At 40.3% G+C, this 17,606-nt stretch overlaps 1 long non-coding RNA gene and 1 other non-coding gene across 2 annotated transcripts; both read right to left on the reverse strand.

Moving 5' to 3' along the window:
- Positions 1 to 6,340: 6,340 nt before the first annotated feature.
- LOC119619528 (small nucleolar RNA U13) lies at positions 6,341 to 6,443 on the reverse strand. The gene has a single exon (XR_005235993.1). It is a non-coding gene; the product is annotated as a small nucleolar RNA U13 (small nucleolar RNA).
- Positions 6,444 to 14,643: 8,200 nt separating this feature from the next.
- On the reverse strand, positions 14,644 to 17,553 carry LOC140709964 (uncharacterized). The gene is made up of 2 exons (XR_012090826.1): positions 17,466 to 17,553; positions 14,644 to 16,025 (listed from the first exon to the last, which is right to left on the reverse strand). It is a non-coding gene; the product is annotated as an uncharacterized lncRNA (long non-coding RNA).
- Positions 17,554 to 17,606: the final 53 nt, after the last annotated feature.

Consider the following 17,606-nt stretch of genomic DNA (forward strand, 5'->3'; position numbering starts at 1 on the left):
GAAATAGGTATTGTCATGATGTCCAGATTGTTGAGTGAAATAATTTTACAGATGAGGAAATGGGCCCAGGAGAATTAAATAACTCTTCCAATTGACAAGGTAGAGGTGGAAACAGCATGGAAATTCAGGCATCCAGCTTCGGAGCTCACTCTCCTAACCACTATACTACATTCTCTATGGTCAGGTTGAACACAATAGTTTGCCTCATGTTCCTTCATGGTTTGTGAATGCAGCTGAAAATTCCCATGATCACTAAAAGATGAAACAAGGTCAAGCTTTTTATTCTCACTTCCTTCAAAAAAAAGAAAAAAGAAAAAAGGTTGATGGGAAAGGGTGATAGTACACACATAGGGTCTAGCAATAAATCATTTTTCCCTCCCCTTTCATAGTGAAGGGCATAGGAATGAAATGAGCTTTTAGAATTCCTGAGAATCATAGGTACTCCACCCTACCCACAGATGCTGGAAACCTAAGTGGGAACTTAGGTCTAATTTTAAGCAACAGTTCAAACTAGGTGTAATTAAAACCTGCAGCATTCTACTTCTGGAAATGAAAAAGAAGCTTGTATCATACAAATCCTCTCACAGGTGACAATTGTAAACTATAGCCAAGTTTAAAACATTCTTTGAAGGCACTGAAGAAGGAAGAAATGCAGGCTGAATGTGGAATAGAGTCAGCCTTCAACAAAGAAAACTGCACTGTACGTAAAAGATTTAGCAGGACGTTTCACCTGAGAACACAGCCCTGTCTGCACGAGATGAAGTGGCTGAGCTCCTGCAGAAATACGCAGTCTTCCTTGTTTGAGAAGTCAGAGTATGGAGTTCATAACTGGAAAAACTGGAGCGTGAGGTGGGTAGGAATGCCAAAAAGGAGGATGTCAAGGAGGGGGAATCCCCCAAATCTGTGTGCAAACTTTGCCCAGTTCCTGGCTGACTACACACGCATAAACTGCGCATGCGTATGGAAAATGTCAAGGGTCCTAGGAGGAGGCGGCAGATGGGGGACAGAGGGAATTGAGAGGAGGTATTGACTGTAGTCCCCGCCAGACAGGCAGCCAACTTCTCACTCTAAGGCAGAACTCAGCACTCTGACCGAGTCTCTAAAACAAAGCATTTACAATGCCTGTAATAAAAGAAAATATTGCTAGACATGTGAAGAAATAGAAAAATAGGACTCATAAAAAGAAAAGCCGTCATTAGCAACCACTTCTAAGGAGACCAAAAGTTTGGAGTTATGAGAGAAGGAGGGCACAGCACCTGTGACAAATATGTGCAAACATATAAAGGAACAAGGGGTCATGATGAGGGTCAACTGGGAATCCTGGCAGGAGAAAATAAATTTATATACATAAAGAAATAATTATAGAACTAAAAATCAAAATGTCTGAGGTGAAAAATTCAATTATTTTCCTTAAGAGCAGATTGGAGAAAGCAGAATAATAAACAGATGAGACAAATAGAAAGCAAATAAGAACTTGATAGGCATAAACCTCATCAGATAATTAATTACATAAATGTAGATGGAGTAAACATTTAAACTAAAAGGTAGAAATGATCAGACTGTACAAAAATATAAGACTAAACTATATGCTGTTTTTATTAGTGATGGTTCTCTAGAAAAACAGAGCCAATAGGGTGTGTGGGTGTGGGTGTAGAGGAGAGAGAGATGGAAAGAGAGAAAGAGAGAAAGAGACTTATTTAAAGACATTGGCTCATGTTACCTTGGAAACTGCCAAGTCTAAAATCTGCATAGTAGGCCAGCAGGCTGAAGACCCAGGAAGAGTTAATGTTGCAGCTCTGGTTCAAAAGCAGATGGCAGGTAGAATTCCTTCTTCCTTGGTTGGGGAACCTCCATCTTTTTCTCTTAAGGCCTTCAACTGATAAGAGGATGCTCACCCATGTTATAGAAGATAAACAGCTTTACTTAACATCCCCTGATTTCATTGTTAATCTTACCCAAAAGCTATCTTCACAGCAACATCCAGACTAGTGTTTGACCAAATATCTGGGTGCCATAAGCTTGCAAAGTTTGTGTTATAGCATAAAATTACAGAACCTTTTTATCTCCTTATGGTCTTGGCTCATCGTCATGTTTTTGAATCTCATAACTGCTTCTCTTTGATCACAGCTTGATTCACTGATCTTATTGCGTGGAAGCATTGCCTTCTTGTATTCTGTTGAGAATGGAAAATTTTTCAAAATAATTTATTTCTGGTTTTTCTATAAATAATTTTGAAAAGTCTCTGTGCTTAGTCTTCAGGGATACTGATTCTTTCAACTTTTTGAATCTTTTATTCAAATCAGGACTATATTGATTTTTTTCTTTCAGATTAATTCTTCACAAAAGGAATATTTATCTAGACTTGACACTAGAGAAAAATGTGTTAATTGCCCTTCCATAGTTGATGAGATCACTGGTTATATTGGTCAAGGCTCATAGTGGAAGAAAGCAGAATGCACTCTATTTGATCTGAGAAGAAAGTGATGTATCAGATGGAATGATGAACCTTACAGAATCTCAGTGAGGCTCAGGGCCTAAGGTTTAATTATCACATAATCAAAAATACAGCAATCAAAGGAAATGCCCAACCACCTATGGAACTGTTTCTGTTGCTGCTGCCTACTGCTCAGTACCTAAGTTTCTGGGAATCAGACTTCAGAAACTTCCAGAACTGCACCGAGAGAATCAACGTATCTATCACGAACCATAGCCACTGGCTCCCATTGCTCACACCCTCCTGGTCTCATGTGGACATCTCCTTGGCAGAATCTAAGCCACATGTAAAATCTTGGCTCTGCTAAGTAGGGTTTTTAGTCTCCTGGCATCTGTTATACTAGAAGGTTCAGTAGAAGGAAGTGAGAATGGCAGCAGAATGAGCCAGTGAAAAATCTGCTGCACTAAACAATCTCAGTGCTGGATGGAATACCCACATCTCAAATCCAAGGTCCAGAAGGCCTTTATCCATGGTGGCTTCACTGTAAATGAGTGGGTCTCTCATCATGTCACTGATTTTCTGGGAGTCTATCCTAAAGAAAGTTTTTTTTAAAATTGCAGTCCCTTCTTATACCAACTCTAGGGCTCCTCCTTTCTGCATCTTCCTCCACAAAACTTTATTTTCTTAAATGAACACACCACAACTCACCATACCCACTAGATTTTTGAGAATTTTAGTCTTGAGTGAAAATACAAGTGTGTGGGGGAAAAAAGGAGAAGTGGATTCTGACCACCAACGCAGTAGAAGATGAGCCACATGGTTTCTAAGCTGGCACAGATTCTGGGTACATGAGTTGGGAACAGAATTGATGCAGGGATAGTTTTGGGTAAATTAACTGACCTGTTTAAGGATATTTGGAATAAGTTACCTATAAGCAGAATTCTAGAGGTAATGTCCTATGATTTTATAAAATCTGGAAGTCACTCATTTACATGCTGGAAATTTTTTTTCTAGACAAAAATGATGCATGACTTCAACAAATGGTGCTAGAACAACTGGATGTCTATGTTCAAAAGAATGATGGAGGACTACTTCTTCACTCCATACATTGAAAACATCCCTGAAAATATACCCAAGACCTAGAGGTAAAAATTAAAACTATAAAACTTTTAGAAGAAAATACAAGAGTAAATATTTGTGATTTTGAGTTAGGCAATAGCTTTTAAAGATATAACACCAAAAACACAAGGGACAAAACAAAACAAAATCAGTGAATGGAACTTCACCAAAACTAAATGGGACAACATATTTAAAAAATCACATATCGGATAAGGGATTTGTATCCAGAATATATAAATGATACCACTTGCAATGCAGCAATAAAAAGACAACCCAATTAAAAGCAGACAAATCATTTGAACAGACATTACTACAAAGAAGAAATACTAATGATCAATAAGCACATGAAAGATGTTCAACATCATTAGCCTGTCAGAAAATGGAAACCACGAGATATCACTTTACACCCACTAGAATAGCTCAAAAAGAAAAGGCAGACAATAATAAATGTTGTCAAGGATATGGTGAAATTGGAACTCTCATTCACTGCTGATGGGAATAAAAGAGTGCAGTCAATTTGGAAAACAGTTTAGGAGTTCTTCCAAAAGTTAAACATAGAGTTACCATATAATTCAGCAATTCTTCTCCAAGAATACTAAAAACATGCATCCACACAAAAATTCACACATTATTGTTCATAGTAGCATTATTCATAATAGCAAATAAGTGGAAACAGCCCAAATATCCATCAACTAATAAATGGATAAATAAAATGTGGTATATTTATTAACTGAAATATTATTTAGCAATAAAAATAAATGAAGTACTGGTTCATGTTGAGCATGAGTGAATCTTGGAAACATGATGCTAAGTGAAAAGAGCCAGTCACAAAAGACCACGTATTACATGATTCAATTTATATTAAGTGTCCAGAATAGGTAAATCTATAGAGATAGAAATCAGATTTGTGCTTGACAGGGGATTGTGGAGGAGGGGGCAATGGGAAGTGGCCACTAATAGGTATGGTGTTTCTTTTTGGGGTGATGAAAATGTTATAAAATTAGATAATGTTGGTAATTGTACAACTTTGTGAATATACTCAAAATCACTGACTCGTACACTTTAAAAAGGTGAATTTCATGGTGTGTTAGTTATATCTCAAAAAGGCTATAAGAGATTTACTTGAATTTCACAGAAAGAATTGCTCATTTAATGCAAGTTTATTCATGATATTCTCATTGTTTGAAGTATGAAATTCATTGTTTGAATTAATTAAAAATTACAGCACAACATATCAAAATGTGCGGGATACAGATTTTAAAAATCTAAATTTTCATCTTAAGATGTAGAAAATACAAGAAAGAAAATTAAACCCTCAATAGAAAGAAGACACAATAAACATAAAAGTAAAAATAAATGAAATAAAAACTAAAATATAATAATGATGATGATGATAATGATAATGATAGTAACATGAATGAATCCTGCAGCTGGTTGTTTTAAAAAAAAAATCAATAAAATTGATAAAACTCTCACTAGACTTATCCAGAAAAAAAGAAAGAAGACACAAATGACCACATTAGGAATAAAAGAGGAGCATCACTACAGATCCTATAGACTTTAAAAGGATCATAGGAAATATTATGAGCTGCTTAGTTCCAATAACTTCAACAACCTAAATGAAATGGATGAATCCTCTGTCATAATGTTACCTTGCTTGTATTGGAATGTGTTTATTCTCAAGAGACCCATGCAGAAATACTAGATAAAGTGCAACTCATTTTCAAATAGCTCAGCAAAATGTCAACAGTTGTTGAAACTAAGTAGTGAATATAAAAATGTTTATTATGTTATTCTTTTATATTTTACCTTTTCTGTATTTTTGAAAATTTTTATAATGCAAAATTGGGAGAAACAAATCAGGTATGGATGCATGTTAGTAGATAGAGGCTTTCATTCCGGGTTAGTCATTTGAAGTAGGGCTGATGATGGAAAGGACAATGTCATGACCGTTTCACCCGAAAAGCAGTTTTGTAACCTTCCTTTTGTGTCTGGATGAAGTTTCTTGGTGACACTTGTAGGCTATGGAAACTCCCACAGAACAAGCACAGAAAGAAAGGATCTAGATTACTGGGCAGTCAGTCTTGATCTTTTTACCAGCCACAAGGGTCAACAAAAAATTTTGAGTTGCTTTGTCTGGTCATCTAGCAACTAGGAATATTACTCATAAACTGCTCAGGGCAGACAGCATTGCTTTGTAAACAGAGTCCCGACTTACTTAATTCTTCCCAGAGGTTAAAAAACTCACACAGACATGAAACTTTGGCCTAAGTGGACACTAATTGGACACTAATTACCCTTAAGAGCTCTGTTAACCCAAACTCCCCATAAACCAAGCTTGGTATGAAATAAGAAAATGCATAAGGAAGCAGAATGCTGCTAGAAAAAAAATGACATGACCAAATTTATCGGTCCTGAAAGTCCTTTCTTCAGAAGTGATGTTGCAATTATACAATAATAAACAATAGAAGGATTGACAAATCTCATGTTTACAGGCAGAGAAGAGCTTCCCTACATTTCTAAGAAGCTGTATATTTGGAAATGGATGAAATTGAAAGTAGGGATAATTGACATTCTAAAGCCAAGTAGGATGAAACAAGCAGAATTTTCCATATTTTAGTATGTCTCTTTTTAATTAGAGTATCTGTAAAGGAAACAAATTATTGTATAGTTACCAATTCTTTTTAATGAACAAGGTACAAAGGTCTAATAATGTGAACTTCCTTTTGGACTTGGGTCCTGGCTGGTGTTGGGTATCCAAGGACCCTCTCTGTCTTTTTTTTTCCACGTTGGATGGATAATGTGCCCACATTGTAATAAGTTTGAGGGAGGCACATCTCACACATGCACATGAACACTCAAGCATCATGCTTAGGAACTACAAAAGGATCTACCCTCTCTGTCTTAAGTAGAGACTTGAGAGGGAGGGATAGGCAGGAAGAGCATCAAAACTTCTTTGCAGGACATAATTGAACTACTTGTTACTTATTTTCTTATGGTTCATTTATTCAACAAATGAAACATCTCAATTGTTCATTGCTATTATAGATAGACACTAGGTATACTGGTAAAAAAAAAAAAAAGACTAAAAAATGTTGTTTCTATTTAGCTTACATAATGGCTGATATAGTAAAGTCAAAATTATTTAAATAAAGAAAAGGGGTAATGAAGGCTTTGGATGTAGAAATCGAGGTTCTCATCCAAGCTTTGCTGCTAGCTTGCTGAGGGAACCCTGAGTAATGAGTCCTTAAACTCCCTCTAGGCCTGGAGGTTCATCCATCAAGTGAGGGGCCTTAACCATTTTTCCAACAACAGCCCTTCCAGCCCCATCTTCCTATGAAGGAGAAACCTCAGTATGGCCTCATGGGGAACATGGTGGATTTTGGACTACAGCACTTTTGGTTTGTCCAATTATTTCATCTCTGATCTTGATCATCTTATTTAACTATACTTAGCCTCAATTTCCTTGCTGCAAAATGAGATGATGTTTGCTTAAGTGAGCAAGCAAAGCGATCACCCCAGCTCCTGGTATGCCATAGCACATGGCTTTTGCTCCCCTGGGGTGCTTACGTAGGAAGAAAGGTTTGCATCAGACAGAGTCATTTGCATCTGCAGAGGTTTCTGCTGCTTTTGTTGTTGTTTAGCTGTGCCCTGTCTCCAGAGGTGGAGTCTACAGAGACAGGCAGGTTTCCTTGAGCTGCTGTGAGCTCCACCCAGTTCGAGCTTCCCAGCGGCTTTGTTTACCTACTTAAGCCTCAGCAATGGCGGGCGCCCCTCCCCCAGCCTCGCTGCTGCCTTGCGGTTAGATCGCAGACTGCTGTGCTAGCAATAAGGGAGGCTCCGTGGGCGTGGGACCCTCCCGGCCAGGTGTGGGATATAATCTTCTGGTGTGCCCGTTTGCTTTAAGCGCAGTATTGGGATGGGAGTTACCCGATTTTCCAGGTGTTGTGTGTCTCAGTTCCCCTGGCTAGGACAAGGGATTCCCTTCCCCCTTGCGCTTCCCAGGTGAGGCGATGCCTCGCCCTGCTTCAGCTCTCGCTGGTCGGGCTGCAGCAGCTGACCAGCACCAATTGTCCAGCACTCCCTAGTGAGATGAACCCAGTACCGCAGTTGAAAATGCAGAAATCACCGGTCTTCTGTGTCGCTCGCGCTGGGAGTTGGAGACTGGAGCTGTTCCTATTCGGCCATCTTGCTCCGCCCAAGGAGCACAGATAATCTACTCTTCCTATAAGGACAGCAGTCATGCTGGATTAGGGCCTACCCATGTAAACTCAATTACCTTAATTTCTTCTTTCAAGGCTTTGTCTGCAAACATAGTAACATTCTAAGGTACTGGGGCTTAGGACTTAACCCTTTTTCTTTCTTGTTTTAAATTTTATTATTTATTTATTTATTTATTTGAGATGGAGTCTTGCTATGTCACCCAGGCTGGAGTGCAGTGGTACAATCTCTGCTCACTGCAACCTCCGCCTCCAAGGTTCAAATGATTCTCCAGCCTCAGCCTCCTGAGTAGATGGGACTACAGATATGTGTCACCATATCTGGCTAATTTTTTTTTTTTTTTTTTGGATTTTTAGTAAAGACAGGGTTTCACCATGTTGGCCAGGCTGGTCTCAAACTCCTGACCTCAGGAGATCTGCCCGGCTCGGCCTCCCAAAGTGCTGGGATTACATGTGTAAGGCACCACACCCAGCCTTTTTTTTTTTAACCCTCATTTTAGGTTCAGGGGTACATGTGCAGGTATGTTATATAGGTAAACTGTGTGTCACAGGGGTTTGGTGTACACATAATGTTGTCACCCAGGTAATAAGCGTAGTACCCAATAGGTTATCTTTCCTGATCCTCTCCCTCCTCCCACCCTCCACCCTCAAGTCGGTCCTAGTGTGTGTTGCTCCTCTCCCAGTATTCATATGTTCTCCTTGTTTAGTTCCGCCTTATAAGTAAGACTAGGCAGCATTTGGTTTTCTATTTCTGCATTAGTTCACTTAGAATTATGGCCTCCAGCTTCATCCATGTTGCTGCAAAGGACATGATCTCCTTCTTAGTTATGGCTGCGTAGTATTCCATGGTGTATGTGTACCACATTTTCTGTATCCAGTCTATCACTGATATGCATATGCTCTTGCAAATAGTGCTGCAATGAACATACACGTGCATGTGTCTTTATGGTAGAGCAATTTATATTCCTTTGGGTATATACCCAGCAATGAGATTGGTGGGCTGAATGGTAATTCTGTTTTAAGTTCTTTCAGGAATCGCTGCACTGCTTTCCACAGTGGCTGAACTAATTTACACTCCCACCAGCAGTGTATAAGTGGTTCCTTTTTTTTTGGCAACCTTGCTAGAATCTGCTATTTTTTGACATTTTCATAATAGCCATTCTGACTGGTGTGAGATGGCATCTAATTTTGATTTGAATTCTCTAATGATTAGTGATATTGAACTTTTTGTCATATGCTTGTTGGCCACATATGTGTCTTCTTTTGAAAATATCTGTTCATGTCCTTTGTCCACTTTTTAATGATTTTTTTTTCCTCATAAATTTGTTTAAGTTTCTTAAAGCTTCTGGATATTAGACCTTTGTTGGATGCTGATATAGTTTGGATGTGTGTCCCTGCCCAAATTTCATATTGAAATCTAATCCCCAGTGTTGGAAGTGGGACGTGGTGGGAGGTAATCAGATCATCGGAATGGATTTCTCATGAATGGTTTAGTATCATCCCGTTGGTACTATCCTCACAATAGTGAGTGAGTTCTCTTGAGACTGGTCATTTAAAGGTATGTGGCACCTCCTACTCTTGCTCCTGCTTTTGCCATATGATATACTTGGTCCCCCTTCAGCTTCCACCATGATTGTAAGTTTCCTGAGGACTCCCCAAAAGCCAAGCAGATGTCAGCTTCATGCTTCCTGGACAGCCTGCATAACCACAAGCTAATTAAACCTCTTTTCTCTGTAAATTATCAAGTCTCAGGTATTTCTTTATAGCAATGCAAGAACAGACTAATACAGATGCACAGTTTGCAAATATTTTCTCCCATTCTATGGGTCATCTTTTTTATTCTGTTGATAGCTTGTTTTGCTAAGAAGCTCTTTAGTTTAATTAGAACCCATTTATCAATTTTTGGTTTTGATGTAATTGCTTTTTTTTTTTTTGTTGTTGTTGTTGAAATCTTTGCCTGGTCCTATGTCTAGAGTGGTATTTCTTAGGTTATCTTCCAGAGTTTTTTAATAGTTCTAGGTTTTATGTTTAAGTATTTAATCCATCTTGAGTTAATTTTTGTATATGGTATGAAGAAGGGCTCCAGGTTCAATCTCCTGCACATGGCTAGCAAGTTATTCCAGCACCATTTGTTGAGAGAGAGTCCTTCCCCCATTGTTTGTTCTTGGCAGATTTGTCAAAGATCAGGTGGTTTTAGGTATGTGGCTTTATTTCTGGGCTCTCTGTTCTGTTTCATTGTTCACTGTGTCTGTTCCTGTACCACTACCATGCTGTTTTGGTTACTATAGCCCAGTAGTATAGTTTGAAATTGGGTAATGAGATATCTCCAGCTTTATTCTTTATTCTCAGGGTTGCCTTGGCTATTTGGGCTCTTTTTTGGGGTTTATATGAATTTTAAAATAGTTTTCTTTTTTCTAATTCTGTGAAGAATGTCATTTGTAGTTTGATAGGAATAGCCTTGAATCTATAAATTGCTTTGGGCAGTATGGCCATTTTAATGATATTGAGTCTTCCTATCCATGAGCATGGAATATTTTTCCATTTGTTTGTGTTATCTTTAATTTTTTGAGTAGTGTTTTGTAATTCTCATAGAGATCCTTCACCTCCCTAGTTAGCTGTATTCCTATATATTTTTTTATTTTTGTGGCAATTATGAAAGGGATTGCATTCCTGATTTGGCTCTCAACTTGGATTCAGCCCCTTTTCAATATGAATATTGGAGGGGACACAATTAAGCTCTTCATAGTCTTTCACTTTGTCCTTTGTTGTGTTGGGACATAACCCAGCAAAGAGTCAACAGGGAAAGGCCACCTTCCATCTGTGTCCTGTCTTTCATGCGTAGGCTCCTCCCTGTGCTCTTTCTTCCCTCCCAGGTCACATGTCCCCTGACAACAGGCTTCCCACAGCCTCAGTCATCCTATGTTTGATGGGTACCAATAGGAGAATGGTAGGCAGCAAGACCCCGAAGCCCTGATTTGGGAAATAACCTGGAGCCTTCAGTGCAGCACAGTTTTAGGAGTGGGCACCAGCTGTCACTGCACATTCCTTCTGTTCCCTGAGCAGTTCCTTATTTCCCTCTTTGGTGTGAGGCTTCGGACTCTATTGGATAAGCAGATGCCCATTAGGGCTTTGAATTGTTCATTTCAGGATGTTCAAATTATCAGGGATATTTTATTATGGACACACACAAACAGCTGTAAGAGATGGCATCTTTAAGCACTTCTTAAATGCCAGACACTATTCTCTACTTTTACATGTTTTACTCAGTGAATCTTCACAACACTATGAGGTATACAAATGAATGTGAATGAATACAATGAAACACGCACTTTCAGTCAAATAAACCTGAGTGCTGGTCATTCTCCAGATTCGTTCTTCGCCTGCTCTGTGCCCAGGAGACTGACTCTGGCCTGCACTGCCCAGGCCCCCTTGCAGAAGACTGCCCATACACCAGCAGCCAATGGGAGGACGAGAGCAGAAAGTGGGGACAGTTTTCCCTTTTCCCTTAACAGAGCCTCACTGGGCCCAAATGATACCATTTCATCTCTCCTTCCTTGAAACCTGGGGTGGGAACGACCTCCCCCTACTATTGCTGTCCTCTGGGAGCCTCCCCTTCCCTTGTCTGGACCCTTATCCCTGCCCACAGCTCAGGAAAGTTCTGTCATTAAAGCCTCTTCCTCTGCACAATTTGGGATGAACTGTTTCTTAGTGGAATCTTATCCCACACATAAGCAACTCTCCTCTTGTGTGTATATAATTTAGGAATCTTTTGTGTAAGTATAAAATGTGTGTGTACATATTTTTCTTTTTTCCCTTTTATTTATTTAAACAATGTTAAAACAATCTGTGCCTCTTAATTTTACATTTTCCTCAGGTGCTGAAATAACAACTGAAAGTTGCTTGTATCTGCATTGTGATTTCTGTATGTGTTTGCCATCAGGGGAAAACTTATTTGAATAAAATTTACCTAAATTTAAACAACAAACACTATCTTAAACATAACAACAAAGGTTTATTTTTATTTTTTTAATTTTTTAATTTTAATTTTTAATTTAAATTGAATCTAATTTTTATTTTTATGTATGTATTTATAATTTATATATTTTTTATTTATATATTTATAAATCTATATATATTTTATTTATATATTTATGTATTTATATCTATTTATTTATATATTTTTATTTCCATAGGTTATTTCCATCGGGTTTTTTTATTTCCATAGGTTATTGGGGGACAGGTGGTATTTGGTTACATGAGTATGTTCTTTAGTGGTGATTTGTGAGATTTTGGTGTGCCTGTCACCCGAGCATTATACACTGCACCCAATTTGTGGTCTTTTATCCCTCACCCCTTCCCGCCCTTTTCCCCACAACTCCCCAAAGTTCACTGTGTCATTCTTATGCCTTCGCATCCTCACAGCTTAGCTCCCACTTATGAGTGAAAACATGCGATGTTTGGTTTTCCATTCCTGAGTTACTTCACTTAGAATAATAGTCTCCAGTCTCATCCAGGTCATTGTGAATACCATTAATTAATTCCTTTCTATGGATGAGTAGTATTACTTCATACACACACACACACACACACACACACACACAGACACACATATACATATATCACAGTTTCTTTATCCACTTGTTGATTTATGAGCATTTGGGTTGGTTCCACATTTTTGCAATTATGAGTTGTGCTGCTATAAACGTGTGTGCAAATATCTTTTTCATATAATAACTTATTTTCCTGCAGGTATATACCCAGTAGTGGGATTGCTGGATTGAATGATAGTTCTACTTTTAGTTATTTAAAGAAATCTCCACACTGTTTTCCACAGTGGTTGTACTAGTTTACATTCCCACCAGCAGTGTAGAAGTGTTCCCTATTCACCACACCCACATCAACATCTATTATTTTTTGATGTTTTGATTATGGTCATTCTTGCAGGAGTAAAGTGGTATAACATTGTGGTTTTGATTTGCATTTCCCTGGTCATTTTAATGTTGAGAATTTTTCCATATGTTTGTTGGCCATTTGTACATCTTCTTTTGAGAATTGTCTATTCATGTCCTTAGCCCACTTTTGGATGAGATTGTGTTTTTTTCTTGATAATTTGTTTGAGTTCCTGGTGCATTTTAGATATTAGCCCTTTGTCATCTATATAGATGGTGAAGATTTTCTCCCACTCTGTGGGTTGTCTGTTTACTGTCTATCCTTTTGTGTACAAAAGCTCTTTAGTTTAGTTAAGTCCCAGCTGTTTATCTTTGTTTTTGTTGCATTTGCTTTTGGGTTCTCGATCATGAAATCCTTGCCTAAGCCAATGTCTAGACAGGGTTTTCCAATATTATCTTCTATAATTTTTATGGTTTCAGGTCTTAGATTTAAGTCCTTGATCCATCTTGAGCTGATTTTTGTATAAGGTGAGAGATGATCCAGTTTCATTATTCTACTTGCAGCTAGCCAATTATCCCAGCACCATTTGTTGAATAGGGTGTCCTTTCCCTGCTTTATGTTTTTGTTTCTTTTGTTGAAGATTAGTTGGCTGTAAGTATTTGGGTTTATTTCTGGTTTCTCTATTCTGTTCCATTGGTCTATGTGCCTATTTTTATACTAGTATCATGCTTTTTTGGTGGCTATGACCTTATGCTATATTTTGAAATCAGGTAATGTGATGCCTCCAGATTTGTTCTTTTTACTTATTCTTGCTTTGGCTATGCAGGCTCTTTTTTGGTTCCATATGAATTTTAGGGTTGTTTTTTCTAATTCTGTGAAGAATGATGGTGGTATTTTGATGGGAATTGTGTTAAATTTGTAGATTGCTTTTGACAGTATGGTCTTTTTTCCAATATTCTACTCATTCATGAGCATGAGATGTGTTTCCATTTGTTTGTGTCATATATGATTTTTTCCAGCAGTATTTTATAATTTTCCTTGTAGCAGTCTTTCACCTCCTTGGTTAGGTATATTCCTAAGTTTTTTTTGTTTTTGTTTTTGTTTTTGTTTTGTTTTTTGCAGCTATTGTAAAAGGGGTTGAGTTCTTGATTTGATTCTCACTTTGGTTACTGTTGGTGTATAGAAGAGCTACTGATTTCTGTACACTAATTTTGTATCTGGAAACTTTGGTGAATTCTTTTATCAGTTCTAGGAGCTTTCTGGAGGAGTGTTTAGAGTTTTCTAGGTAAACAATCATACCATAAGCAAACGGCAACAGTTTGACTTCCTCTTTACCCATTTGGATACCCTTTATTTCTTTCTCTTGTCTAATTGCTCTGTCTAGGATTTCCAGTACTATGTTGAAGAGGAGTGAGAGTGAGCATCCTTGTCTTGTTCCAGTTCTCAGAGGGAATGCTTTCAACTTTTCCCCACTCAGTACTATGTTAGTTGTGGGTTTGTCATAGATGGCTTTTATTACATTGAGGTATGTGCCTTGTATGCCAATTTTTCTGAGAGTGTTAGTCATAAAATGATGTTGGATTTTGTCTAATGATTTTTCTGCATCTATTAAGATAATCATGTGATTTTTGTTTTTGATTCTGTTTATGTGATGTTCACATTTATTGACTTGCATATGTTAAACCATCCCTACATGCCTGGTATAAAACCCACTTGATCATGGTGGATTTTTTTTTTTTTTTTTTTTGATATGTTGTTAGATTTGGTTCACTAGTATTTTGCTAAGGATTTTAGCATCTATGTTCATCAGGAATATTGGTCTGTAGTTTTCTTTTTTGGTTATGTCCTTTCCTGGTTTTGGTAATAGGGTGATACTGGCTTCATAGAATAATTTAGGAAAGGTTCCCTCTTTCTCTATCTTGTGGAATAGTGTCAATAAGATTGGTACCGATTCTTTGAATGTCTGGTAGAATTCTGCTGTGAATCCATCTGGTCCTGGAATTTTTTTTTTTTTTTTTTTGGTAATTTTTAAATTACCATTTCAATTTCACTGTGTGTTATTGTTCTATTTAAGTTATCTAATTATTCCTGATTTAAACTAGGAAGGTTGTATCTTTCCAGGAATTTATCCATCTCCTCTTAAGTTTTCTAGTTTGTGTGCATAAAGGTGTTCATAGTAGCCTTGAATGATCTTTTGTATTTCTGTGGTGTCAGTTGTAATATCTCCCATTTCATTGGATTTTCTCTCTTCTTGGTTGATCTTGCTAATGGTCTATCAATTTTATTTATCTTAAAAAAAAAAAAAAAAAAAGCTTTTTGTTTCATTTATTTTTTGTATTTTTTGTTTGTTTGTTTCAATTTTATCTCATGATCTCAGCCCTCACCAGCACTAGAGCCCCAGCAGCTCCAGAGTGACTGGAGAGACATTCTGGGGAGTAGCAGCCCCTCTGTGGCTCTGCCTTTGCTTGCCAGTGGCCTGTGGGCCACAACTGACCACTTGGAACCCTGAGGAGTGTTCTGTCTCTAATGCTCATAAGTGCCTGACAACCAGGAGAGACAGTCAGTTGTGCTGGGGGAGGGGAGCCAGCCAGGTTCTAGAAACAGTGTCCCTGACTTTGCTCTGCTAACTGTGCAGTTAGAGGTGATAGTCTCCACCCAGGTCATGAGGGACCCAGAAATGGCTGATAGCACCCTGGAGCTCGGCCACACCAGGCCCAGCTGGACTCACAGCAAACCGCAGGGTCCAAGTGGGCCCATGCCCTTTACCTTTCTATCCACAAGGGCCTGTCAGGGCACAGTAGTGGGGCCTGTCCCTGGGTGAGGCTCAGTCTCCTGATTTCAAGTTTCCTTCTGCACAGGGAAGCTGGGTCCTGCCCACCAAGGTCCCAGGGACCGTCCTCTGAGGCCCCCTCTCTCCTTTGTGTTTAGTCAATGTCAGCAGATGGGGAGAGGACTGAAAGGTCTCCCTAAAGGTACAAGCTGAGAAACCTGGATTTTCAGTGTAAGAACCCAGAAGAAATAAGTGGAACTGATGGGGTCTACAGTTTCACGGATATTCTGTAAAGCAGGTCTGTTCCTGTTCCATCCAAGCGTCCTGGGTGAGCGTGACTCTGCTTTGGGGCTGTCAGGTTGACCCTGGCTCTTTCCCTTCTGTGGCCCTGCTGTCTTCAGTACATGCTTCCCAAGGTGGCCCTTGGGACAGTCTCCAATCCACTGAGTCATCTTCAGAAGTCTGCATCTGCAGAGGGGCAGGTCCTTCTCAGCTTGGATTCCACTCAACCTCTTCCCTGGCAGACTCAGGCTCAGAGCCTCCTCGTGCAGCCCTGGACTCTGCCAAGAGCAATTAATCTCAGAAACTCAATCTGAGAGAGAAGCAAGAGAACTGTCAGCTGGGGCCAGTCTGGGGTCCTAAGGGTGTCAGGGCTCCAGACCCTCGCAGGACATAGAGGGGCAGTGGAAGTGGCCCTCCCAGAAGTCAGATCCCCTGCAGGGCAGCAGAACCCCAACTCTGCAAGGACAACTGGTTGGTCTTTTAAAAGGATCCAAATGGGCTGAAGAAACAACAATAATGCCTAGAATACCAACCTGGCACGAAAATGAGTAAAACAGAGTTACAACCAGGGACCCCAAGAAGATCCAGGGTGTTTCACCGAGTGAAATAGGAAGACGCAAAAGCACACAGAGAGGGTTTCACAAAAATCTCAAAGGACAGGTACTGTCTCCCTCCTTAGAAGGCAGAATTTGAAGAAGCAGAGAGGAGCTGCTCCCTGCTCCCCTCAGCTTCTCCCCTCTCCCTTCTCTTCTCTTCTCTCTTCTCCTCTCCCTTCCTCTCCCCTCTACTCCCCTCTCCTGGCTTCTCCTCTCCACTTCTCTCCTCTTTTCTCCTCTCTCCTCTCTTCTTCCCTTCTCTCCCTTCTCATCTCCTCCCTTCCCTTCTTGCCTCCCTTCCTCTCTCCTCTTCCGTCCTCCCCTCACCTCTCCTCTTCCCTCCTCCCCTCCCTTCTCCTCTCCCCTTCCCTCCTGCCCTTCCTTCCTCCCCTCCTCCCCCATCCTCTGTCCTCTCTCCGCTCCCCTCCTCCCTGCCTCTCCCTTCCTCCACTCCTCTTCCTCTCTCACCTCCTCCCCTCCCTCCTCCTTTCCCCTCTCTTCTCCCCTCCTCCCCTCTTCCCTTTCTCTCCTCCTCTCCTCCCCTCCTCTCCCCTTCTCCTCTTCTTTCCCCTCGTCCCCTCCTTTCCCCCTCCACCCCTCCCCTCCTGTCTCTTCTCCCCTCCTCTCCCCCTTCCCTCCTCCCGTTCCCTCCTCTTCTCCTCTCCCCTCCTCTTCTTTTCTCCCCTCCTCTTCTTTTCTCCCCTCCTCTTCTTTTCTCCCCTCCTCCTCTTCTCCTCCCCTCCCCACTCCTATCTTCCTCTCCCCTTCTTCCCTCCTCTTCCCCCTCCCCTTCCCTCCTCCTCTCCCCCCTCCCCTTCTCCCCTCCTCTCCTTCCTTTCCCCTCCTTCCCCTTCTCTCCCCTTCTCTCCCTTCCTCCCCTCCCCTCTCCCCTCTCTCCTTTTTGCTCCTCCCCTCCTCTCCCCTCTCCCCTCCTACCCTCCTGTCCTCCCCTCTCCTCTCCCCTCCCCTCTGCCCTCCCCTCGTCTCTCCTCCTCCACTCCTCTCTCCCCTTCTCTCTTCTCTCCTCCCCTCCTCTCCCCCTCCTTTCCCTCTCTCCTGTACTCTGCTCTCTCTTCTTCCATGTTGTCTTTTCTTATATATACTTTAAATATTTTTGATTTTGTTAATACAAGTACTGTGTATGCAATTCATACCTTTTTAGCAGACAGCTCACATGGACCCAGGTTGGGGTTGATCATGCAGATTGTGCAGGGGTCCCCCGCAGATGCACACCAGTGTGCACTGATGTGGAGCTCCTCCTCCCTGCTTCCTGGGCTCCAGACAGAAACATCATA

This window comes from Chlorocebus sabaeus, chromosome 2 (assembly GCF_047675955.1).
Source record: "Chlorocebus sabaeus isolate Y175 chromosome 2, mChlSab1.0.hap1, whole genome shotgun sequence".
In the NCBI taxonomy this organism is placed as follows: domain Eukaryota; kingdom Metazoa; phylum Chordata; class Mammalia; order Primates; family Cercopithecidae; genus Chlorocebus; species Chlorocebus sabaeus.